Source organism: Aythya ferina, assembly GCF_964211825.1.
Source record: "Aythya ferina genome assembly, chromosome: 3".
In the NCBI taxonomy this organism is placed as follows: domain Eukaryota; kingdom Metazoa; phylum Chordata; class Aves; order Anseriformes; family Anatidae; genus Aythya; species Aythya ferina.
In genome coordinates, this window is record NC_140298.1 from 46,104,245 (window position 1) to 46,130,212 (window position 25,968).

The following is a 25,968-nucleotide window of genomic DNA, read 5'->3' on the forward strand; positions in this document are numbered from 1 at the left end:
TCTAAGAGAGATACTCCTCCAAAGCTCATCGGGGAAAAGGAAAGACTCTGATAAGGTCATTGATTCCTCTTTGCTGACCTTGACAGAAGGGGAATAAGTATTAGATTTCTATATATTTTTATTTTTTTAATTTATTATTATTATTTTTTAATAAAAAATCAACTTCTTTCCCTGTCCCTCATGTTTTTCATTGACTACCTAGGTCAATGTCCTGTCTCTGGTTACTCTATAAGGTACATCTCCCTAAGCCTATGCAATCATCGGAGGGCAGAATGTCCTGCAAGCTTAGCAGGCAGTGCTGTTTCTGACTAGTGAGTCATAGTTTGCAGACTGATCACTGTGAAGACCAATAAGATATTAGAGAACAGGGAGATTAAGGGGAAAAAAAAAAAAAGGTTGCTGAGCAACAACATGACATAAGCATGGTTGCAATCTATTTTTACAGCAAGAAGGTTGCAGAAGACTATAGCAAAAGGATTTTTTTTTTTTTTTCCAGATCCTTATTCATATCTGTGAGGTGACAGTGGCCTGAAGGGAAGAAATACTGTACTGGCTTGGCTAGTAGCTATGCCCTTATAGTTGCCGTGCTGTATGGCCAGGAGTTAGCAGCAAATAAGAACAGCCATTTACTATGGTCATCCCATTTTTTTGGGGGGGAAAAAGGCCACAGCTCTAATGCAAGCAGATGGAGCAGAGAAACAGAACTACCCTTAACATCCAGACATCACTTTTTCCATGTACATCAGATATATGACATATTCCTTTTTTTGGAAGTCCAAATAGGTTGACATATCTTTTCTTCAGCCAAGATATCTGCTCCATGAATTGTTCTGTGCTTGAGAAAAGGATGTGGTCATCTTTACCGGCTTTTCTTTTCACAGACCTTCCTGATCAGGTCACCTTAATTCTGGTCCCACTGATTTTATGTCCAGAATAGGGCAACTTTAATCATGCAGCTTGTGGGGGCACTCAACAGCAACCAGGAGGGAGAGTCAGGTCTGGCCAATGCAGTGCAAATATCCCGAGTTGAACTACCTGGAGTCCTGAAAGCAAACCGGGCCATGCCAACTATGGCTTCTTCAAAGCTGATGGATGCTGTTCAGCCTTTTTAGCAAGGAGGTCATTGCAAATGATTGACATAGCCCACAACTTCAAATCCCTGATGATGTACCAGCTCTACTAGCATGTCTCTTGGTTAGTTTGGTGTTGGACAGAGAAACAAAGTGGTGAGGTAGGCAGAAATTGGGAAAAAAATATGAGAAGAAGCATATGTGGTATGAATTAAAAATAAATACTTCATCTAAATTTATCATAACATTGTTAAACTGCTTGAAGGCACAGAAAGAAAAACTTGCATGGTAGCAGCATCTCTCTATAAAGCTATTCATCCCTAGAAGCTTTATGAACGCGTCCCTGTTAAAGTACTAGATAACTTTCAGTTAAAGGTTGCTCTGCAAAAATTACATAAAACCATATCCCATTCCATCCTAAAAATGTTCTTACTTGTATATTTTTTATAGTTTCCTATTTTTTTAATTTAATTATGAATATGGCATTTGAAATCCCATCTTTCGATGTCAACATCTCACATGAAAATTTGAAAAAGCTGCCATCAGATTGTCTGGTGGTTTTTCCATGTATTTTATTATATTTTTTGCTGTCTTCTGTTTAACCTCTTCATTACTCAGAAAGCTTTATGAAAAATTAAAAAAAGGTTGAGGCATCAATTGTGAATTCCCATGCAAGACATATGTACAATTTACTTATGTGTAATTTTTAAAATAAGCAATGTTTTTTTTCATTGCCAGTAGCGAATGCCCTCAAAAAAATGAAACATTCTACTTCAAGTATTTTATGTATATTTTGAATGTACCCAAAGCTGGAAGAGTATTTCTCTATTGAAGAAAAATTTTAATTTTTCTTTGGTTTAATTTTTGGACACCTTTTCCCGTTAACACATTTAAGGGTACAGTCTTCAGTTATGATTTACTGTCATGTCATACAAATTTGTTCTCCATCTCAATTTTGCTAAGTATTATTTACTTTGGATCAAACTAAACAAGTTGTTAATTCCTAAGTTACTTGTGATAGAATCCCGTATGATTTGTTTCCCTTTAACAATAATTTTTGAATGTCTTTGACCTGCTATGGCATGGATTCAAGCATTACTACTTTTATGTGCCTGAACATGTGTGTCTGGGTCTATGCATTGTAAAACTTAGATTACAGTTCAGGAACTAGTCTTTTTGTTTTAAGTAACAATAATGATTTACATATATGTATATAAATCAATTGTAATATGCATTGTTTTTCTTCCTCAGCTTTTTTTATCTTCTAACATATACTGCCATCCTGTGGTACGTGGAGAGAGGCACACACAAAAATATGTTTGTAGAGTAACATAAATGGATAATGTTTAAACATACGGGATGAAGGAAGCAGTAGGGGTGTTGAGAAGAGGGGAAAAAAGAAGGCAAACAGTCTTCATTTATTGCTAGTTTGAGCAGTATAGTGTGCATGATTTTCTGACAGCTACCAGAAAGAACACGAGCCACTGGAAGAATGGGGGGGATGGGGGGAGGGGGGGAGAGATTCTTCTTCAGAAAAATTCCTTAACACCTTCTCTCTTACAGCTTGGCTATTACAGTGATAAATGCTTTAAGATCTGTCAAGTATCAGATGCTTGGGGAAAAAAAAAGTTCACAATGCTACAAAGAAGGGAGCATTGCAAATGCTGCTGAGCAGGAAAGCCAGGTTCATATATTGGATTGATCTGCAATTATAAGGCAAATATAGATCCTGTTTTCGTGACAAATTGAGAAAGAGGGCTTTAGCTGGTTTCTTAGTGTCTCATGTACTTACATTGACAGTGCAAGATCCAGCAGATATGTCTAGGATCTTTTCTGTCTTGTGTGACTGCTACCTCTGCTAGGAGGATGGTACTCTAAAGACGACAGAGGATAGGAATGTCTCCATGTTCCTTTTAGCAATAGAGTTCAACCTGAGTCCAGGAAGCCTGCCTGATAAATGTTATGGGTCTTTCTTGCAGAGGGCTTTGGTTTCAACAAATTTTCATAATCTGATGACATATCATTTAAAATAAAAACTCAGATCAGTTATAAAATTAGTTTTAATTTTAATTTTTATATTTTAATATTTCACAGTTGTATGTAGCTCTTACCACCTGAAAGATAAAAAATACTGCCCCTTCTAAGGGTCCAGCCTACAGCCTCATAGCTAGGACCAGCCTGGGCAGGGCTCCTATGAGGTTTCTTGCATGCTAGACAGGTCAAAGGACTTCTTTGTGATTCCTTGATCATACCATGACCCAGCCAGTGGTCCCCAATGCTGTAAAGCATTTCAGGATAAATGGATTAATATGGACTGTATATATATGTGAAACGTGAGGTCAAAAATTTCTAGAGGGTGACAAGAAAAGCAAAATTCATGAATAGTATTGTTCTTATTTTAGGCATTTGTTCTTATTTGAAGTAGGCAGTCTGTGCCTTTCCTGAGGCAAATGTAGACTCATTCATATACAGGAAAGTGGTATCTTGTAGAGTCAGATGTAGGGGAAATGGCACTAAACTTGAGTCTAGAACTGTTTGGCTGTGTGTATCAAGTTTCTGTTATCTGCCATTAGTCTTTTCTGGTAAGATTTGTCCCCTTATTCCTCTTGGTGAGGTTTGCCTGACTGCTCTTTCCTTCTTGCCTTTTCAAGAAACAAGAGACGGAAAAGTCTCCTGGCAAGGTAGGAGGCATTCAGATTTCCCCTTCTCAACTGAGAAGAGAGAACTGAACATGTTGTTCTCTAATGAGTGCTGTTCAAAGTACTTGTTGCTTCTGGGTTTAGTGCAAGGTTGGCTGTGGTGACTGGAAAACGTTTTGTTTGTCTTATTCTAGGTGAAAAGGGTGGAGATCAGAACATTTATTAGTTCTAGCAAAGACTGGGTGAGGTAGTAAATTTTAACAGTCCCACACAGAAGATCCAAGACAGCCTAGCAGTGAGCCAGCTCTCTAGGAAGAGATGAGATGGGAAAGAACGCTCCAGGAGCATATCTTCCTGCGTGCCATTTCCAAATATTAAGGACAAGAAGGTGATTGAGAGTAGTCAGCATGGATTTATGAATCGGAAATCATGCTTGTCCATCCTGATAACTTTCTGAGGTGAGATGGCTGGCTCAGTGACTGTGGGGAGAGCAGTGGATGATGCTTATCTTGATTTTAGCAAGGCTTTTGAAACTCTCTTATAAGAAACTCTCTTATAATATCCTCGTTAACAAGCTGATGAAGTACTAAATAAGTGGACAATGAGATGGACTGAGGAATGACTTAATTGCTGGGATTGAATGGTTGTGACCAGCTATATGCTGTAGCTTGGGTGAGGGGATGGACGTAGGTGATCTCCAGAGACTCCTTCACACCTCAACCAGTCTGTGATTCTGTGACTGCTGAGCTGAGTAGCTGGTAAACGTTGAGAGAAGCAATTTATCAAGGCAAAAACAAACAAACAAACAAAAAACCCAAAGCAGAGGGATTTTATACTGTGAAGGGTATTAGATATAGGTCCACAAAGAAACAGAAACTCATGCTCAATGGAATAATTTGTATCAAACATAATATTTTCATCCTTAAGACTTTTTTTTTTTTTTTCTCTGCTTGCTGCAACCTTTTTCTGCCATGTTAGTGAAGCAGTACCCACAGATCTCCCTCAAATCAGTAGCACCAATGACTGCGTGATTTTGGTAGCAAGGGGATGTATAAAACATAACCATGAAGCATGTTGAATATCCTGCCCCTTGTTCAAGGGTGTTTTTTTGGCAGGATTGGGACTTGCTGAAAGTGGGAGAGGCCAGTGATCTGCATCTAGGGAACGTGTGGGAAAGACAGAGGACCCCTGAGAACAGGGCCTGCATTGTTGTCAGGAATAACAATGTCCTGTAGGGCACTGCCAGCCCTGACTGTCCCTGGTTCCCCACCTAGGCCCAGGACCCCTCATCGGCCTGGGACTGCAGCCCCTGCACCAGCAAGGCCGCAGCAGGGCCAGGCTGCAGCTCCCTGCTGGGCCTGGCCTTGCCCGGCCTGGCTGTGGGCCATGTCCCCAGGGAGGTGCCTGGTGCTGGGGTTGCCCTGGTACCCTCCGTGCCCTGCTCCTGGTGGTGTATGGGGACAGGCTGGACTGCCAGGCGCTGTCCTGATAGACCCGTGGGGAGCTCCCACAGAATCACAGAATCACAGAATTTTCTAGGTTGGAAGAGACCTCAAGGTCATCGAGTCCAACCTCCAACCTAACGCTAACAGCCCTCCACTAAACCATATCCCTAAGCTGTACATCTAAGCGTCTTTTGAAGACTTCCAGGGATGGTGACTCCACCACTTCCCTGGGCAGCCTGTTCCAATGCCTCACAACCCTTTCTGTAAAGAAGTTCTTCCTAACATCTAACCTAAAACTCCCCTGGCTCAACTTAAGCCCATTCCCCCTCGTCCTGTCACCAGGCACGTGGGAGAACAGGCCAACCCCCACCTCTCTACAGCCTCCTTTAAGGTATCTGTAAAGAGCAATAAGGTCACCCCTGAGCCTCCTCTTCTCCAGGCTGAACAAGCCCAGCTCCCTCAGCCGCTCCTCGTAGGACTTGTTCTCCAGGCCCCTCACCAGCTTCGTCGCCCTTCTCTGCACCCGCTCAAGCACCTCGATGTCCTTCTTGTAGCGAGGGGCCCAAAACTGAACACAGTACTCGAGGTGCGGCCTCACCAGAGCTGAGTACAGGGGGACGATCACCTCCCTAGCCCTGCTGGTCACGCTGTTCCTAATACAAGCCAGGATGCCGTTGGCCTTCTTGGCCACCTGAGCACACTGCTGGCTCATATTCAGCCGACTGTCCACCATCACTCCCAGGTCCTTCTCTGCCTGGCAGCTTTCCAACCATTCCTCTCCCAGCCTGTAGCTCTGCTTGGGGTTATTGCGCCCCAGGTGCAGGACCCGGCACTTGGCCTTGTTAAACTTCATGCAGTTGACCTCAGCCCATCGGTCCAGCCTATCCAGATCCTCCTGCAGAGCTTTCCTACCCTCAAGCAGATCGACACACGCACCTAACTTGGTGTCATCTGCGAACTTACTGAGGGTGCACTCGATGCCCTCGTCCAGATCATCGATGAAGATATTAAAGAGGACCGGCCCCAGCACCGAGCCCTGGGGGACGCCACTAGTGACTGGCCTCCAACTGGACTTGGCTCCATTCACCACGACTCTTTGGGCCCGGCTATCCAGCCAGTTTCTAACCCAACGAAGCGTGCGCCAGTCCAAGCCAAGAGCAGCCAGTTTCTTGAGGAGAATGCTGTGGGAGACGGTGTCAAAAGCCTTGCTGAAGTCAAGGTAGACCACATCCACAGCCTTTCCCTCATCCACCCAGCGCGTCACTCTGTCATAGAAGGAGATCAGGTTCGTCAGGCATGACCTGCCTTTCATAAAGCCATGCTGACTGGGCCTGATCGCCTGCTTCCCCTTCAAGTGCTGCATGATGACTCTCAGGAGGATCTGCTCCATGAGCTTTCCTGGCACTGAGGTCAAACTGACAGGCCTGTAGTTTCCTGGGTCTGCCCTCCGGCCCTTCTTGTAGATGGGCGTCACGTTTGCTAGCCGCCAGTCGATTGGGACCTCCCCCGATAGCCAGGACTGTTGATAAATGATGGACAGTGGCTTGGCCAGCTCCTCTGCCAGTTCCCTCAGTACCCTTGGGTGGATCCCATCCGGCCCCATCGACTTGTGCACATCTAAGTGCCGTAGTAGGTCACCAACCAGTTCTTCATGGATAATGAGGGCCACATCCTGCTCCCCATCCCCTTCCACCAGCTCAGGGTACTGGGATACCTGATCCCAGTGGGATCCCAGCCCCACTGTGTCCTGGAAATTCTCCACCACCTTCCTAGAGATGTTCTGAGACTGCTTTACACGCATTTAAAATTCATGCTTCCCGAGGATTTCTCTGGGGTTAAGCTCCCAGTGAGAACTCCTAAAGGTGTGCTGATCACAGCTTGCTTTGCAGAAGCAGAGTCCTTGGGTAATTTTTTTCTAAACCTTACCTACGTTTTGCTGACTTTGAAAGACACTTGTTCTGGAGTCAAATTAGAAAATGGAATGTAGGTACCTTGAGAACTTTATTCCTTTTATTTCTGTGACAGAGGCTCACTATTAAAATAGCATAATAGATGTTCACTAGGTAGTGCATTAGAAGGAAAAACAATGGGAAACTAACTTCTGAGAGGCTATAGATAGTGCACTAAATGGTGACTTTTTTTCTTGCTAACTTGGGTATCTTGTCATATGTTAATTAAATGCCTGGAAAAATCTTTAGGAGATAATAAGAAGATAATAGTGCATAGACTTTAATGTAAATTGGAAACATTACACAGTATCTTTTCTTCTCTCTTACTTTTAAAGCTCAGTAAGAATTCTTTGTTCAAACAATTGATCTTAATGTACTAAGAAGTAGGACAATTTAAAAGTAAATTAGAGAGTTGAAAAGCGAGCTTTCTGAATTCAAGTGATCTGATCCATCTTCATCATATGAACTCTCTGTCTCCCACTTGTTTATGCATCATTTCAGAATTTATATAAAGGCTATCCTTGTCCTAGCTCATATTTTCCTATTGGGAAACATTGGATCTCTTACGTATTTCTTTGTTCTTCCTTTTCCCCCTTTCTTCTTTCACTTTTGGAAACCTGCTTGCTGCATTTCTGATCATAGTGCAAAACTATAGTCTGTGTGCATTCATGCACAGGCATTGGGACGCTCTCTGCCACGGCCATAATGAACTGAATTGTTACCCTTGGCGCACAAGATCGGAGAAGGACACGGCTTCTGATTATTCTCATGACTGCACTGACTGGAATTTGTCATCGTAAAGGCTGATATTTGCATTCCAGTAGGGCTCAACACTAATTGAGGACTGCTCTTCACTCTGAGGAGGAATCCTAGCTAGGCAAAGCTGTGCTATCCTGTCACTGTCCTGTTGTCTTGCAAGACTGAATAGTCACTCGCGTTGGATCCAGATAACAAGGGGATGTTCAGTGTGTGTGTGCATTCAGGCCAATATATTTGATGTATAAGCTCCTGAATACTTTGCCTTTTTTGCTAAGTTGACATCTTGTGTGGCCCGCTGGAGTCCTTCAGCAGATGAACATGTGTGTCCGAATACAGGGAAAATAGGAATTTCTTTTAGTTGCTTTCTAATGTCACTCCGTTTCTTTCTTTCCTTCTCTTCCTTCTTCCCTCACCCTCTCTTGGGAAGGGCGACTTGACACTGTGTTCTGTATTGAGACCAGTTCTCACATCTGTCCAAAGCATTAAGTCTGAGAAGGCAATCCTGGCTTTCAGCTCTAGCTGCGGCTGCGCTCAGTTGGAAGGAACACTGCAGCTGGCCTCTGGGATGCTTGTTTCTGTGTAGTGTTCACGCAGACTATGGAAATGGTCCACTTGAAATCCCAAATGATTTTCACTAGCAGTTCAGGATATTGTCATTTAACGTATCAAAAATAAAGAAATCATTTACATAATGTTTAGTATTGCAGCTTGGATCAGAAAACAGAGATCCTTCTTTTCCTGTGTTATAGGACACGTATTTTCTGAAGCAGTTTCTGTCTTATAGATTCTGAAGGTTGTTTATTTTATTTTTATTTTTTTTTTCCCCTCATGTTTTTCGCTTAAAAGTGAAGAGAAGGAGATGGTTTCTTCAGGTTGGAACATAATATTCATAGGAGCAGCTTTATTCTGTGCCACAGCAGTGGTGATGGTAGTCCAAGAAAGACTTCAAACTGTACTCATCTGTTTACGAATCTTTCAAGGTTGATAAAGACTCTTTTGTGATTCAAGGATTGTGGGTTCCAGGTATGTGCAGCTCAACAAGGTAATACCTTTACAATCAAGGTATTATGTTAGTAGAGACACTAGTTTCTGTAAGTGAGTGCCATTCTCTTCAGCATTATTAGTGGTTTTGGTGACACACTTCTACATCAGCAAGAGGCTGCATATAGGCAGTTAAGAGTATGTCATGTCCATGTTTCACGAAACTCCACTTTGGGAGCTAAGAGCTCTTTGTTTTTGCATGCAGAGATTCTTCTCTTATTTATACGATATGCAACTATTCAAATTAGCAATTATTGCTCTTTGTTTGTTTGTTATTAAAATAATCAGATTCTCCATTCATCTTTTCCCTTCCAGCTCAGTCATCATATCATAGTACTGGAGGAACCTGAGCTTTCCCGGTGCTCACGTAACTGTCAACTCAGCTTCCCAGCCTCTAATTGATGGCATCTTTGCATGCAAGACTAACTGTTTTTTGTTTGTTTGTTTGTTTTAATAAGAGAGAGAGAGAGCACTTATTCTTCCTTTCCTCTGTTCTAAATGATGTTAACATAGGATTAATGGGCCCACTTCTTTGAATTGTGAGTTTGTATTATGACTTTCATTGTTTTCAGCCAAACAGTTTTTATGTTAGAAACTGTAGCAAAAAGACAGGTAGATGAGAGAGGAACGTAGGGACAGCAACACGATCTGAAGTATTGTATACAGGTTAATTGCTTTTTTGGATCTTCACTACATTTTACCTCATAGAGAGGAAAAGCTTATAGCTGAGATTAAGTAGTTATACAGTATTTTTCCTTAAAAACAAGAACAAAAAAGGGCAAAACTAAATTTCAAAATTTTTATCCTCATCAATAAATTCTGTTTTTACCTGGATTAGATTATCTAAATCTCTCCCATTGTTTTTAATTTATGGGAAGAATGTGAAAGGTCAATCTATTGCAAAATAGCTCTTCAGAGAACTGAAGATCCTGCGCTAGAGATACATGGGAATCTCAGTAAATAAATAATGGAAAAAAAAAATTACCCATCATTACTTAATGGGTAGTTAGGTTCATATGATACTTTTGTCTGTGCTCAGATCCTGTGCATGTCTCCTGTGCTACAGTGGATCAGCAGTGGTAGCATTTACACAGAGGGAAAAAAATTTCTAAGTAGCACTACCAGAAGTGGTGAATTCTGTGACACTGAATGGTTTGTGCAGAGGTGTTCTTGTCCACCTGTATTTTGTGACCATGCAATCTATTGCTAAACAGTTGAGTTCTGTATCTCATCTCAGAGAGAGCAACAGTTAAGGTATCCTTAACCTGGGTATCTTTTTGAAGGTACAGACAACTGGGATAGAAACTTGATTCCCAGTTAATTCTACTGGTTTGAGGAATCTAAACCTGTATATCACCAGTGGGAAATGTGCATGCAACTCACCTCAGGGACAGCAGCAGCTGTAAGTAAAGTGTTGCCTTCTCCTTGGTGTCAGTAAATTCCTCTTTTGGCTACCAGGTTGATCCTGAGCAGTACTGAAAAGAGTTTTGCAACATGTTCTTATTTGAAAATGTGTTTAATAGATGCAAAGAGTTTTATGAGCTGTCTTCTGCCACAAGGGACATGATTTTTGAATCTATTTTTAGAAGTGTACATACAGATCTGATTTGAAGTTATTGCAGAATATGAGTTTTCTTTCATGCTTGTTAATAGCAGGGTCTTCTAAATCCATGGAAACATCTTCTTTTTAAACTTTATAATTTGTAACCTCACATCAACAATCACATTTAAATATAGATACTTACACATATTTGTATCAGTAGCTTTAAATGACAGAACCAGAGGAAAGAACTTCAGACTTAAGAAATACTTGTGTGTATGTGAATGTCAGAAGAGACATTAGTTTAATGCTGATAGCCTCCAAGAGCCCCATGTGGGACCAGGATGCTGCTTTGCTGGTGGTTTTGGAACCATGAAAATCATCCATGCTGTAACTGTGTAATTGGTTTTTATGTAGTTTGAATAATACTGAGTTGAAAAAGTGCAAGCTGTCAAGGTATATTTAAAGAATCACTTTCAAAGGAGGACTATTCACATATTTGTCTTTCACATCTTTTCATTTTACTATGGTTTAACACTCTTCTAGAGTGGAGTCAATCTGTAGAGCTATTTTAAATAAGCTATTTGTAAGTGACTTCTATACAAAATGCATAGGTAGAAATGGAAGCAAAGTCTGAGTGCAAGATGAGCATATCATATTATCCTGTAACCAGAGAAGGGAGGTGAAGCTAGCTATTTGTGAAAAGTATTGCTTTTTAAGAGTTTGCTGGGGAGGGTTACCTAATCCCCTTCCTCCTCTCTCTTTGGAAGTAGGTTTTAATTTTTTAAACCAGGAAAATAAATGGACAGAGTGCTTCGCTTTCCTGTCTCTCACTTCTAACTCAGCAGGTGAGATAATAATTTATGTGTACAGTATCCCATGAGTGTCATGTACAACTGTGTATTAGCTCTATTTGGTCACAGTTTCCTAAATGAGGTACACTAACTCATGCAACAGTGAGTTCAGCACAGGATTTTCCTTTACCACCTCTAGTTCTTTCAAAAAGTATTATGAGTATATATGAACCCTTTATGAACCCTTGGGCTGAAAGGTGCAGCAGCAGCTTTAGCTGAGAGTATCATTTGCGTCAGCATTGAAATTGGAGCCTAAGAATGTTCATTTTGCTACTTCATGCTGTTTTTAACCATTCTATTTGCACAGAATCCCTTCCAGACTTCTTAACAGTGCTATGAATTTCTCTACAGGGAATATAGCAATTATGTTGTGGTCACTTATTTAGTGGTTTGGTTGTTTTTGCTTCTTGGACTCATCTCCTGTGCATTACTTGGGAATTGGTCAAGGGTACGTTCTCTCCTCAGATTAGATTAAGAAATTACTTTTCTAAGAAAAAGTAATTTGGAATATTAAAAGATTTGTTTCTGCCAAACTATAGCTGGATATGCTGGCAAACTCAGTTTATTTTGAGGTTATTTTGCTGCTACAGTTGTTTTAGGAAGTTTCATTGCGTTTTTGACCTTGCTCAGCATTTAAACAAGTCTCTCAAAATGGCTGGTTATCCCAACATCAAGGATGTTCAGATTAAGAAACACTCTGAAAAACCTTTAATTTGGTTGTGGCTCTCTGATTTGAATAGTAGTTTTCCTACATTCACCTACTCTGAACATTGAGGCCAAACGAGCACCAGGTGTGGGACATAAGACAAACAACCCATTTCTAGCAAATCATCCCCAGAGAGCGCAGACCTGTTGGTAAGGCACTCCAAGCCTTCAGGTTTTGACCCAAAGTGGTGGACTCCCTGTTTCTTCTTCAGTTACTTAATTCCTCACAACTTTCTATCTCATCTGGCCAGAATGGGGTCTCCCTCCCATTCTGCTGAATGGTCATCACCTGAGGTGACCATGCCGAGGTGGCTACTATCCAAATGGTAGAGAAACCTACTTTTTTTTTTTTTTTTTTTTTTTTTTTTCCTCCACATAAGGTAGGTGAAAAAGATTTGAGTTTTAGTGAAAGTTGAGTGAGATGGATCATTATAACTAAGAGCCAGACAGATTCTGCCTCACTGTCATTTCAGCTATGTTCAGACAATACTGCACCAGTTGCCAATCATGTCATATCAGAAAGTATTTCTGATCATGAAGATATAAATGTAATGTGGAGTTACAGTGAACTACAGCAGCTAATGCCATGTTTAGAACAGAAGACAGATTCTCTGGCATATCCCCTGGCTCTTGGAGAGTGAATTTGAGTGAACCCAAATGCAATTTTTTTTCCACTCTCTGTAGGCTGCTCCTCCTTTTTTTTTGTATTGTGTAGCAACCACTGCAGTGATGGATGCATAAATATTCTTCATGTTTTATTCTCATTTATTTCAATGCCTAAGGGAAAGATTTAATTGAAAAACTTGCAAAAAATAATTTAGGCATCTACAGAATACAGAAAATTTGTGTACATATGTGGTGGATATATAATTTACCAAATATTTGTGTGTGGTTATTCTCTGAGCAGTTCAAGAGCTGAAGGGATGAGGAAGACATTTTATCCATATATATATATATATATATATGGATATATATATATAAATAAAATATGGTGTGTGTGTGTGTAAATATGCTGTTTTTGCCTTTTGGAGAAGTCTCCATGAGGGTTTTCAAGTGTTTTAGAGGTCTGTTGTTTTACATTGTCTGTTATTTCATAGCTGAACAGGACAGCTATCACACTTCTCTCTGCAGGTCCCTTTGGAATTAAGTTATGTAGCTCATTTAAGTGAATAGTGGAAAAAATACTGGTTCTGAGGTGAAACTTAATAAATCTGTAGGACTCCTTCTGCCTGGTCAGGGGGGAAACCTAGAATCATAGAATCATTAAGGTTGGAAAAGACTTCCAAGATCATCTGGCCCAACCATCCCCCTACCAGCAATGTCAGCCACTAAACCATGTCCCCAAGCACCACGTCCAAACTTTCTTTGAAATACCCCCACGGATGGTGACCCCACCACCTCCCTGGGCAACCCATTCCAATGCCCAACTGCTCTTTCTAAGAAGAAATGTCTCCTAATTTCCAACCTAAACCTCCTCAGGTGCAACTTGAGACCATTCCCTCTAGTTCTATCACTAGTTACCTGTGAGAAGAGGCTGGCCCCCAGCTCCCCACACCTTCCTTTCAGGTACCAGTAGAGAGCAATAAGGTCTCCCCTGAGCCTCCTCTTCTCCAGATTAAGCAACCCCAGTTTCCTCACCCACACGTAGCTTTGTAGCCCTTCTCTGGACATGTTCCAGGGCCTCGATGTCCTTCTTGTAGTGAGAGACCCAAACCTGAACACAGCACCCAAGGTGTGGCCTTACCAGAGCAGAGTACAGGGGGGCAATCACCTCCCTGCTCCTGCTGGCTACACTATTCCTAATTGTAGTGGGTTTATGTGGCAAGGTTTTGGTAGCAGGGGGCCATAGGGGTGGTTTCTGTAAGAAAGATCTAGAAGCTGCCCCATGTTTGGGAAGGGCCCCATTGTTTTCCAGAGCTGAGCCAATAAGCGATGTTGTTTTGCGCCTCTGTGAGAGCATATTTAAGACAGGGAAAAAAACGCTGCGCCACACAGCAGCCGGGAGAGTGAAGGGAGTGAGAAAACAGCCTTGCAGGCGTCAAGGTCAGTGTAGAAGGAGGGGGAGAGGTGCTCCATGCGCCGGAGCAGAAGTCCCCTGTGGCCTGTGGTGAGGACCATGGTGAAGCAGGATGTCCCCCTGCAGCCCATGGAGCACCACGGTGGAGCAGGGCTCCACGCTGCAGCCCGTGGAGGAGACCACGGTGGAGCAGGTGGCCCTGCACCAACAGAGGCTGCCGCCTGTGGAAGACCCCTGCCGGAGCAGATTCCGGGCCGGACCTGTAGCCCGTGGAGAGGAGCCCACGCAGGAGCAGGTGACCTGGCAGGAGCTGCTGCCCGTAGGGGAGCCAGGTTGGAGCAGTTTTCTCCTGAGGGATGGACCCCATGGTACGGACCCATATCTGGAGCAGTTCTGGAAGAGCTGCTGCCTGTGGGAAGCCCACGCCGGATCAGTTCATCAAGGACTGCATCCCATGGGTGGGACCCCACAGCACAGGGGACGAGAGTGACCGAGAAGGAGCGGCAGAGAAGAAGTGCTGTAGACTGACCATAACCTCCATTCCCCCGTTCCCCTGCGCCGCACGGGGGGAGGAGGTGTGAGAGGGTGGATGGGGGGGAAGGTGCTTTTTTTTTTTTTTTTTTTTTTTTTTCCTTTGTTTTCTCACTTCTCTCGCTTGTTAGTAATAGGCAATAAATCTTACTATCTCCTTATGCCGAGTCTGTTTTGCCCGTTACAATAATTACTGTGTGATTTTCTCATCCTTGTCTCAACCCTTGAGCCCTTTTCACATATTTTCTCCCCATTCCTCTTTGAGGAGGGGGAGTGAGAGAGCGGCTGTGGTGGAGCTCGGCTGCCCACTCGAGCGGAACCATGACACTAATACAACCTGCGAAGAAAGCTAATACAAAGGCCTTATTTTTCTGTTTTTCTCTCCTTCCATTACTAAGAATTTCCATTTCTTAATTGTGCTTGCTGTTATAGCAAACTCTTCAGCATACCTTTACTTGCTTATTGTTTACTGATAGGCTAAAATGCATCTCATTCAGTTAGGCATTTGCTGAGCCTCATTAGTTTCCAACCTAGCTTGCACGTCATACGCTTGGTAACAAGCTGGCTGGAGAACAGTGCTGGTTCCCTGCATCCCCACTGTTGTGCTTCTGTGTGCCTACTGTGTGCTCTCCTCGCTGCCTTAATGTGGGCTCAGTGCCAGCAAACAAAACTTGCCAAGGTGGCCAGCGTGAGCCCTTCGTTCTCCAGTTCCACAAAAGAATGTGAACTTTGCTTGGCTTTGCTGCTGGCTGTCATAATTAGCAGCTGTGGCCCTGTCTGAAAGTCCTGTTTGTGCTGCACGTAGTTTGGTTGCTGAAAGGTTATTCAGCAAGGGTAGTCCCATTGAAGTCATCTGGTGACACGTATCTGAGGAAGAGGCTTGTGCAGTAGCCCTAAGTAACTGTGGCAGATCTCAGGTGAGAGGGATCCAGCGGTAGTTAAACCTAATTTCTTAATCTCTTATCTGGCTACATGGCTGCATGTCTGTGTGTATCCTCCCTTTGCCCTTTCCACTTCCCTTTTCTCTATTTCCCCTGACTTTTGGACTCTCAGGCTAAATTTAACTGAAGTTTAAAAAAGGATAGAAGTTTTAAATAGAATTAACCTCATGAGTTTCCATTGCAATGTTGGTGGAAGAGAAAGACCCAAATTAGTGCCCTGGCTGAGGAAAAACTGGGCAAACTTCAACCTCTCTGTGCTGTATCAGAGTATCCAGCTGGCCAGCCCTTCCCTGCTCAGGCTGGATGGGGAGCTGCCATAGCACATACTGTCTTTTACACCCAAGAGAGGGCTTGGTGTTATCATGGGCGTGAGAAAGCCTTCAATGGTGTAGGACACAACCTGGCAGACAAGTAATCTTGCCTGGTTTGTGGGACAACTTTTGCAGTTAGGTATGAGAAAAGGATCAGGCAACTTGTACAAGCAACTGCTCTATATTAGCAGACAAAATGTACCCACTGGAGTAATGCAGCTTATCTGCATTTGTCTCCGTGGCATGGACTTGTGGATATTATCCATTTTATGCTGTTCTGTGAGACCAGACACAGCCTCGCTTGCAGGTTCCTTGGCTGTGACAGTTTGCAGATGGAGTTCTGTGGGACTCATTTTCTAAACTTCTCATATAAGAGCGGAGGGGAGATTGTGCAATTTTATTCCTCAGTTCAGAGTCCATACTACAGCTTTTCTGTGTTCCAATGCAATTAATAACAGACTGTCTTGTTTTCTTACATTTCTTAATTTTCATATTTTTTTGTAATAAATGTATGATTATGAAACTCTATTATATACTGCCTCTTCCAGAATCTTCCTGGAACAGATTTAGTTTGAAGTGTTACAGAAACAACTTCTGTCCAAACATAGGCAGGATGACTGTGGATATGGAAAATCTCATGGGATTTGGCTGTCAGGTGATGCTGCAGAGTCACATATGTGATTTCTATGTTATACAATTTTATATTTTCAGTTGATAGCATTTTTTTATTATATTTTTAATTCTTCTTATTATTTTTACTATTTTGGAGAAATCTGTTATATTACTTTGATCACTCCAGCCAGTGAAAAAAGAAGGTAATGTCTGATTTTGACTGTTTGATAAATATATGTAAACAAAAATATCTCAAAGAAATATCATCAGGGCTGTGTGTTATATTAACAAAAACCATTGCTTTTAGCAGTAAACATTGAGCAACATTATCCTGTTTAATCAATTTTAGTTACTCTGGCATTTATACCACATTCAGTTTATATTATACATGAAATATCTTATTACAGCTTATGCTATCGTATTAAATTATATAATGTAATATGCATTACAGGCTTATTTTGAACAGTGACACAAACATTTGCTGTGAATGTGCTCCTGGGGTATCCTTCTGTTTTCTGTGTTTCCTATAATCCTCATCAGTGTCAGAAGCAGTTTTCAGATCTGGGAACATTCTTAGGAACAAAGATTAAACTACCTCTGAGTCACAGAAGGCAAAATGAAGAGCTCCTGACCGCTGGTCAGCATCGTGCTGTGTACATGTCCACACAGTGCTAGGACTTTGTAGAGGACACACGTTAAGTCAGTGATATCCAGATTTGAAGTTAAAGGTCAAATAAGCCATCTGTGTTATTAAAGAATGAGCTTAAGCTTAAGTGGAGTGTTTTTGCCAAATTTATTGTTAAAGCCTTTAAGCAAGCAGCAATTGAGAGGGAATGACCGAAGTTGTTACAGAGACAGAATAACATCTCTCTCTGTAAATTACTTTCAGACTGTTGGTTGCTCACAGGGTTGATTTGTTTCATATTTGCTGTTCCAAGTGAAGTGACTGGTCCAGTTCCCTGGAAGTTCCCTGTCATGTCCTTTTCCTGATTTGGTTTTAAAATTCCCTGAAAGACTTCATAATCCTGCATGAAAGAGCCTATTTGTAACAATGCAGGACTCAGGAACAAGATTCTTGTGAATGACAGATGAAGGGCTGAGATGAATAACATCCTGCTGACTTGGTAGCAAGGTTGGCAGTGGAAGTAAGCTGCTTTTTGGAGGGGTTACTGATTGCTCTGTGGAAACAAGTGAGCAGAAATCTGTGTGAATTTACAGAGCAAGGCAACAACCAACATCAGCTGTCACAGCAAACAATACTGTAAATGTGTTGAAAAGCAGTTAAGAGTCTTAAGTGTTTCACATACCTTGTCCTGTACCTCAGGTCTGCCTTCACAGTGTTTGGGGAGTGTATGTAATACATATGGAATATATTACAGATGTATTTTAGGGTTGGTATTCCATCCTGGGTGCTGCCTGGGAATTATGTCCCAACCATGCATGCTGCAGTTGTGTTTCTGTTCTCTACCAGCATGGTGTAAAGCCACAAAGGGCCGTTTCATATTGCTGTTAATGAGACTGATTTGAGGTTTTTGCTATGCTGCCTCCTTGATTTTGTTGCAGCAAACTGACCATAAACTTAATAAGAAACTGAGGACACTTGCAAGCTACTCTGTTGAAAGGCAGCTATAAACAGCTCTGCCTATGAAGTGGTTGGAGGGTATTCCTTCCTAAAAATGTTCCTGGAGATGTGGTGTTTCTGACAGGCTTTGTGATCCCTGCAGAGAACCTGTGCCCCAGTTGACGTGAGACACTGGAAAGTTCACCGCAAGGGTAAGGCTCCCACCTTGCACGTAGTCTGGCTTTACAATGCAGGACACATCCAGCTGGAGCGGAAAAGCTAGAGGCTGCTTAGGAAAGTCCCGTGGTAGTCATTACAGCTCCTAATTCCTGGTCTGACACTGAACCCTTTTTTTTCCACAGACTGTCCGACAAATAATGGCTAGTCGGTGATTGATGCTTGTTCATCGTTTCCTTTCAGATGTTTTGAGGTTAAACATAATGCTGTGATTTGAAATTCATGCGGGAACCAGAAGTCTTGTTGCCATACAATCCTTCTGTTGGCTTCTTAGCTGCAAACAGGCCCTGCTGCCAACAGTTTTTACCAGATCGAGCTTTCCCCAGTTTTCCTCTGAAGTGTAAATTGCATACTGGTCAAATTGGGTAAAACATGCGCTCCCTTCCTCCTTTTCTGTGTCACAGTCTTTCAGTTTAGATCACTCCTGCTTGGCAAGAAGTCTAGGCCACAGATTATTGCACTTGTTAGACTGCAGCGATGGAATTGTGAAAAGTACCATATGATTGACAGTCACGAAAATGAATCCCACAGTGCTAAAGTGAAGTCTTTTCACTTTTCTTGGCAGGCTACTGATTTCAGCTATGGTTTGCTTAAAAGATAGAGAATTTCTCAGAGACTCGGAAGCTGATCAGCGTTGATCCTGATAGCAGCATCTCTGTGCATATTGTCTTGTGCCCCAGGTATCACTTTCTTGCAGAGCCCCGGGGCAGGCCTGCATTGCTGCTCTCTTCATGCATTGTCTGCTGGCAGGGCAGTATTTGGGGGAAATGTTACTCACCTAGAGTATGAAGTATATAGAGAATAATCCCCAGCATACTGTAATAGTGATGTTTTCGGATTTGAAATATTAAGCGATCAGAGTTCGGTGCTGTGAAATTCCTTAATTAAAAACAAATCTGCTGTGTTTATAAAATGTCTAAACGTGCTGTTATGGTTAGAAGAACAGAAAAGAGAAGGCTTTGTTGAAATGTAAACACTTTGTGAATTATTACTGCAGTGTGCTGTCTGAATGCTCTCATCTAATGACACAGTCCCCAACATTCAAGTGAATATAATTGTAGCAAAGGGCTATTAGGCTCAGATTCAGTATTTAGGCTCCTAACTTTCTGCTGAAACACTTTATTGAATCCAGATCCTTTAATTCCTCCCCTCCCCCCTCCTTTTTTTTTTTTTTTTTTTTTTTTTTTTTTTTTGGCATTTCTGTGAGCTTTTTTCTTCTTAGGGTAGTTTCTTACAGTGATAGAAACTAGTAACGTACTCTGTTTTGAAGGTCATCATGAAAGATTCATTTGCTGACAGAGTCACGTTTGTAAATGGGATCTTCAGCACAGTCTTTTTCTCTAATACCCTAAGAAGAAATGGTGCTGTCAGCATAGGCAGAAAGGTTCTGGGAATCAAAGGAAAATGGTTCCCCCAAAGGATAAATAAAAGGACTTTGCTTATTTAGGTCAGAACATGAGTTTAAACTAGTTTCATCACTTGCCAGCACACAGCGTAGAGGAGCTGTTCTAGTGCGTTTGGAGATGTAGGTTGTTCAGAAGCAGCTATCTGAGAGGTCACCGGTATAAATGCCACTGGACTCCTTGGAAAACCTCATCTACTGGTCTTGGCTACTCACAAAAGTAAGAGGTAGACCTGCCTGGTATCCCAGCTGGGGATGGGTGCTGAGGTGAGCAGTTCTCACAAAACAAGATCTTCTGAGAAATGGCAGCACAGCAAATATATAGTTTACATGGTCGAGCAGAGTGTCTGCAGATAGAACAGTTTGATCACTAAAATCCTAGCAAACTACCTTAAATCTCACCACAGGGAACAATGGCACATCAGAGTGTCTTCAGAGTGAACCATGGAAAGTTTGGATGGGTTTCAGAAGGAGAATAAGCTCAACTTTCTATTCAGAATTTGCCTGATGAAATTTGTAATTGAGTTGTCTCTGGCACAGATTAAGTGCTTGTGGGCATAACAGAGCGTGATTTTAGTTGGGATTTCGAAAAGGGTAGTACAGGCATGGTAATAAGAACTGTGAACCAACCATCTGAAAACTAGATGGCTGGGCACTTCTGTATTTTATTTAGTATTGGCTGCACAAATTATTCCAGATTTGGAGATTCAGAGGATTCAGTTGATAAGTGTTTTAGTTTTATGAAGTTATGCATGGTTGGTTTTTTGTTTTATTTTTTTATTTATTTATTTTGCTGATTTGAACTAATATGAAAATACAGAGGTGTGCCACATTAACAGCTCTCTTCTGTTTTGGAAACTGCGGAGTTGGTGTGGATCTTGCTGAAATCGTACCCACAGCTAAAATCTTGCCTGTTAAGTGTGCAGATGGTCTTAAAAGGCGACACCAGTCTCTGCCTACAATCTGCAGATAATACTTGTACAATTAGCAGGTCGGGGCTGAATAATTTATCCTGCTAAAGTGGGCTGCATTACAGGCAGCCAAGGCTTGGAGGTGAGAAGGTGCTGCTGTGGTACAAAGAGGTGGCGCGTTCAGGGGGCTGCTACCCAGGGCTGAACACCAGAGGGCACAAACTCTCTAATAGTCGCCTCGTCTCTTCGGGCTCTGTCAATGCCAACATTTAAAGAAGTCTAAATACAGCCAGGCTTAGAAAAGCAAACACAAAACTTCACAGGGAAAGCAAAGGGAAAGTAAATGTGCTAGGAGTTTGAAAGCATAGATGAAAAAGTCTCCTGCTTGCAGCATTAGTACAGTTGTACCGTGTGAACTGGTGTCAGTGATGTGTGTGAGGTACACACCTGCATTCTTATTTTTAAATGCAAGGCCACGTGTTAAGTGTGTTGCCACTGCTTGTTTATGACAGTTGTTTTATGTATGAATGAGGGATTGCATGGATTAAGCAGCTCATTCGGAACAATAAGCGATCAAAATAACTTCGTACGATGTATTTATTTCTGTATGCTGTGCTCTGTAGAAAGATTGTTCTAGAAACAGGACAGGGAAATATGGAACCATTTACTCACCTGACCATCTGGTTCTCCTCACATGTAAAACGATGTTCTTCTGTTATGAGATTTAGTCGTATGGAATTGCAGGGATAAATTATTGGTACTAAATCTAAAGACTTTTCTAAGCCATCTGTGAAATTATTGCCATGTTAGCCTCTCCTGGCCAAGCCCCTAAGTGAATTTGCAAGTGGATGCTTCTGAACTGTCAGTGGATTTTAGAATGAATCTCTTGCCAGACTGTGGTCTTAGAGTTGTTACCTTGGGACACTCCAGGCCTCAAAGCAAGTGGTTATCTCTCCCTTTGTCAAGCTTCTGCTGTAGCAAAGTGTAATGCTACTCTTTTGAGTTGTGTGAGGCTGACAGCCTCACAGTGCTAGAATTAAATCAAGAAGAAGTAGACTTCAGAGCTGACTGCAATTTATCATGTGATACAATCTCAGTGTATTTTATTTTAAATCGGAGTCGAAAACCAGTGAATAAAGCTGTAATCATGTTGTCAGCACATGTAACTACATTCAGAATTAGACAGTGATCAGTCTAAGTGAATAAAATTTGGTTGTAATTTCAGGAATACCATTAAACTTCTAATTTCTAGCAAGTGAGGCTGGTCCAGTGCTCCCAGAGCATGTCAATGACAGAGGAAGCCCAGGGTTAATCCCTAGGTGTGCCACGGGCTTCCTGTGGACATTAATGTCTTGGTGCTTTGGGTCTAAGGCCTTCAGAGAGAATTAACTCCTTCAGGAACTTCAGTAGAGTTCAGGATACTTGAAAGTACCCTGAAAGTGTTGTTAAGGGTGCTTATCATCAGTCTGGCTCCCTCAAGAAGAGCTCAAGCTGGACTGAGTAGATGGCAGACTGGAAACTAGAAACAGAGCAGCCTGTGTCTGTGCAGAGTGGCAAAAGGTGCTCTTTACTCCATGGCAAGTGGTGGCTAGGGCAGAGCTTCTGGCCTGCGCTCTTGGCCTGTTTGCCTGGGGCAGTCCAAATGGGAAGCTGTTTTGGAATGGGAAAGAGTTTTCTGTTTTGGGAAAGCTCCTGCTTTCCCTGCAGACATAACAGCAAAGTGGTGGTAGTGGCAAGGCTTCAGGCCAGCTCTGCACTGGCCAGGAGGTGGCTGAGGCCACTGCTGGGCACAGCGTTAGTGCCTCAGTGGCAGGCCTGTGGCCTGAGTGGCCCTGCGAGCTGGCTCCATGCCATGGGCTGCTGGCTGGGCCAAGCTGCTCTGAACCAAAACTGGCAGCCCCAGGTGAGGAACCTGGGTGTGAGAAGGGGCAGGTGCCCTCTGCGAGTGACAGGGACAGTTGGAAATGCCAGCAGCGCTCCCTTGGTATTAGCACCCGCCTTACATGGGTTAATATGCTTCCCTTGGGGAGCCCAATCTCCGTCACACCTGCCATTGCAGGGCTTCCTCTAGTCCCTTCTGTGCTTCCACTCTGATCTTTCAAAATTCGTAGCAATGCTGTTAGTAAAACTGGTGATTGGCTGTGTCTTCCAGCTCTTTCTGAAGAGGTGTCTCAGAGCAGGATCGTTTGGACAGTGTCAGTAGACTGGAGTGTGTTGGTACAGCTGCAAAGAGTTATTTGCACTATGCCTGCCTCTAGCCTGTGCAAATAGCAGGAGAAGCGATTCCTTGCTTCCGTACGACCTGACTTCATTCATGTTTAACTGTGTGCACCTGTGCATTTATGGAACATAAACAGACTCTACAGTAGAGTGGAAAATCTAGTAAGAAGCACAAAAGTACCTGTTCTGTTTCTGAGACCGCAAAGGCACCCAGGAGAGTGTAGAATTTGAGCAAGCTGGAGAAATACATTTGGAGTGTGTTACTAGACATTTTTCAGGCATATTTAAAAACAAAAACACTCCCTTAGAAATAGTTGCCTTTGATCTCTGCTTCTTTCTAAGCAGTACTTCTCTGCTTTTAAAGCAGCTAAGATTCGGCATGCATTGGATAGTTAAAAATCTTGTGCAAGATCAGGAAAGTGACTGTAAGAAGTGTCTGTCCCTGAATTCAGTGGTTCTTTTATGAGTATATTTATCAAGGAGGTAATGGACAGAGAGATGCATTTAACACTAACGTTATTCATTAGCAACACATTTCTGAATTTTAATGAGTACTTTCTAAGCTTTAAAGAGCCTCCTGTTTTGTTCCCATAAAGTGTCCAGGCCTTTCCATATTCCAGCTCTGTCACACCCATCAAGGGCAGGTCTCTGCTGTCCTGAGCTCCTGGGGGAGTGAGCAGCTGTCTCAGTGGGCTTATGGAGCTGCATCCACACTGCTTAAAGTTCAGACTGTGATGTGAAGTTTTTAAATAAATATTTTTAAATATCACGTTTAGGTTTTCAATGCTTCTTCTTCTTTATCTATTTAAAAATCAGATATGTGCTATTTCATACTTTTGGTTTAAGAAAACCCATACAAGACTTTTATTTCATATGTTGTTCAAAATTATTTATTTCATATTAAAATATAAAATTATATTTTTATTATATATCATTTATAAAATTATTTATTTCATATGTTGTTCAAAATCTGAGCTGTCCCCAGCTCTCTGATCTTCTTCCTTGTCCGACTTCATTAAGTCCAGCTAAAGCAGTGACTACAAAATCCTTGGGGTAGACACTTCATTTCTTTTACATGCTTCATGGATGCATATTATTAGGAATAGTACCTGTGGTGCAAATAATAATTCCATGTGTTGAAAAATAAGTGTTTACTGAAAGTTAAGACTTGCAGGTAGTGGTCTACCAAAATTGTGTTGGCTTTCTATATTGTGCTGTAATCTGGGAGAAAATCAGCTATACCCCTGAATGTCCACAGCCATTCTAAATAAAGACCTACTCCTCTGTAAGATATATAACAGTCTGTTATTTTAGTGTACATCAGCATTTTAAATGCAGCTCCATTCACTAAGATGCTTCTAGGCTTGCCTGGAGATCAGTCTCACTTTTTCTGTAAAAGCATTGACTGAATATTCTGGTAGGGGGAGCTGGACAAGATTTTGTTATCTGCCTTTTGGCTTCTTGCCAAAGAATAGTACTGGAGCATTCACTGCTGTTTATATGATTTTCATTGACTTCAGTGGGCATTGAATCAGGCCTTACAAGCACAATTTCCTCATTGTTAGCAGCTGTTCATTGCTTAGCATTACTTGAGCCACTATTCAGCTGGCCATCTGTGATCTGGGACTTCTCAGGCTGCAAGAAAATCATTAGCTGTTCCATTTTGGCAGGAGAATATTGTAACTTATCTTGGGGATCTATTTGTACAAGGAGTAATAATGTTTTTCCCCAATAACTATTGCTTGTCACTTGCCCATCTGTAGTTCGAACACACAAATGTTAAATAATAAATACAGTAATAGAATCTGTGCTTCATACGTTCAAAGGCATGTTTTTCACTAGGATGCTGAGAAGTTAAGTATGTTAGTAAGAGGCAGTCCATATTATCAGTATACATACTTGTTCATCAGTCTCTGACACTAGTCAGTCCACACAGACCTAGCGAATGTTTGCAAAATGACAGAAATAGGTTTCTGTCCTGTAGAACTTGGATGGTGAGCTATGATACCAAATCATGACTGAGAGATTTGGGTGTAGCTGGACCAAACATTCTAAGAGAAGCATCACATTAAGCTTGCATAAGGCTAAGAGCAACCAGTTACAGGTAAAAGTATTATCTTGTGATAAGACTCGAGCAAGAAGCAACTGTGGAAGTGGAGGTCTGTACCAATAAGTCAGCATTTCAGCTGAACTGTTGAGTTACCCTAACTGGCTGAATTCCTTCCAAGATTCACCTGTACCTGCATTCTGCTTCCTGCAGGAACCACTTGGAAATTCCTGATGACAAATATTTCCCTTAACACTGCACCCCACCTTTTAGAAGGGTTAAAGGAATGTAGTGAAGCACAGAAATGAGGAATGAAGGATTGCTTATGGAAGTTTATGGAAACAATTTATCAGCCCAAGGTAGTAAGTTGATATCTATGGTGAGCTTGCTAGAAGGGAAACTATCACTAGGTGATATTGGAGGTCTCTTCCACTCTAGACGATTCTGTGATTCTTTGATTTTTGTTTAGGAATATTTTACCTGTATTTATTATAATTCTTGGGTTAAAAGCTGCTCCTCAGTTTGGTTGTGCAGTAAAGTAAATGGCAGAAATCCTTAGCTTAACTTTTGTAAGTTGTCTTCTGTCCAATATGTTTTCATGCACGTTCTCATTAGATACTGCAGATGCATACATTTGGTGTTAGGGAAAAAAACCTCAGTTCTCTCTGGTCTCTGAACTCTGAGCTTCTTTCACTTTCAGTTTTTCATCTAAAAACACAGAAATCAATTCTAAAGCTGCTGTGGAAGCTTGACTGTTCATTTATATGAACAGAAATACAAAAGTGAGGTTGGAGGGGGGGAAGGGGATGCAATAGAATTTCCTTGATTTCCTGAAAACAGGATTTCACTGTGCCCAGATTTTTCATTTTTATTTATAAGAAAAATTACAGTATTTCACCAAAGATCCCTAGCCTATGGGAACTTAGCAAGTTTTATGCAGATCTCAAAGAGAGTTTTCCAGATGCCAAAATAAATGTCTGACTTCATTATTCCCTGGGAGGAGAGCCTGCTGAGCTCTCCCGCAGCAGGAGGGAGGGTCTTTGCACTGCACTAGGATCTTTGTTGACTCTGTGAGTCTGTCAGCAAAGTTTTGGAGAGAGATGATATACAGGACTGTACCTTGCTCTGGGAACTGCCAAGAGAAGCACAAAGACTCCATCCTATAAACAAGACACG

At 42.0% G+C, this 25,968-nt stretch overlaps 2 protein-coding genes across 2 annotated transcripts in view; both read left to right on the forward strand.

Moving 5' to 3' along the window:
• The window catches only part of LOC311433984 (uncharacterized protein), a 134,371-nt gene that overhangs the window by 81,844 nt on the left and 26,559 nt on the right, over nucleotides 1-25,968 (forward strand). The window lies entirely within an intron of this gene.
• Nucleotides 1-25,968, forward strand: part of PDE10A (phosphodiesterase 10A) — a 368,649-nt gene that overhangs the window by 44,476 nt on the left and 298,205 nt on the right. The gene's annotated exons all lie outside the window — the stretch shown is intronic.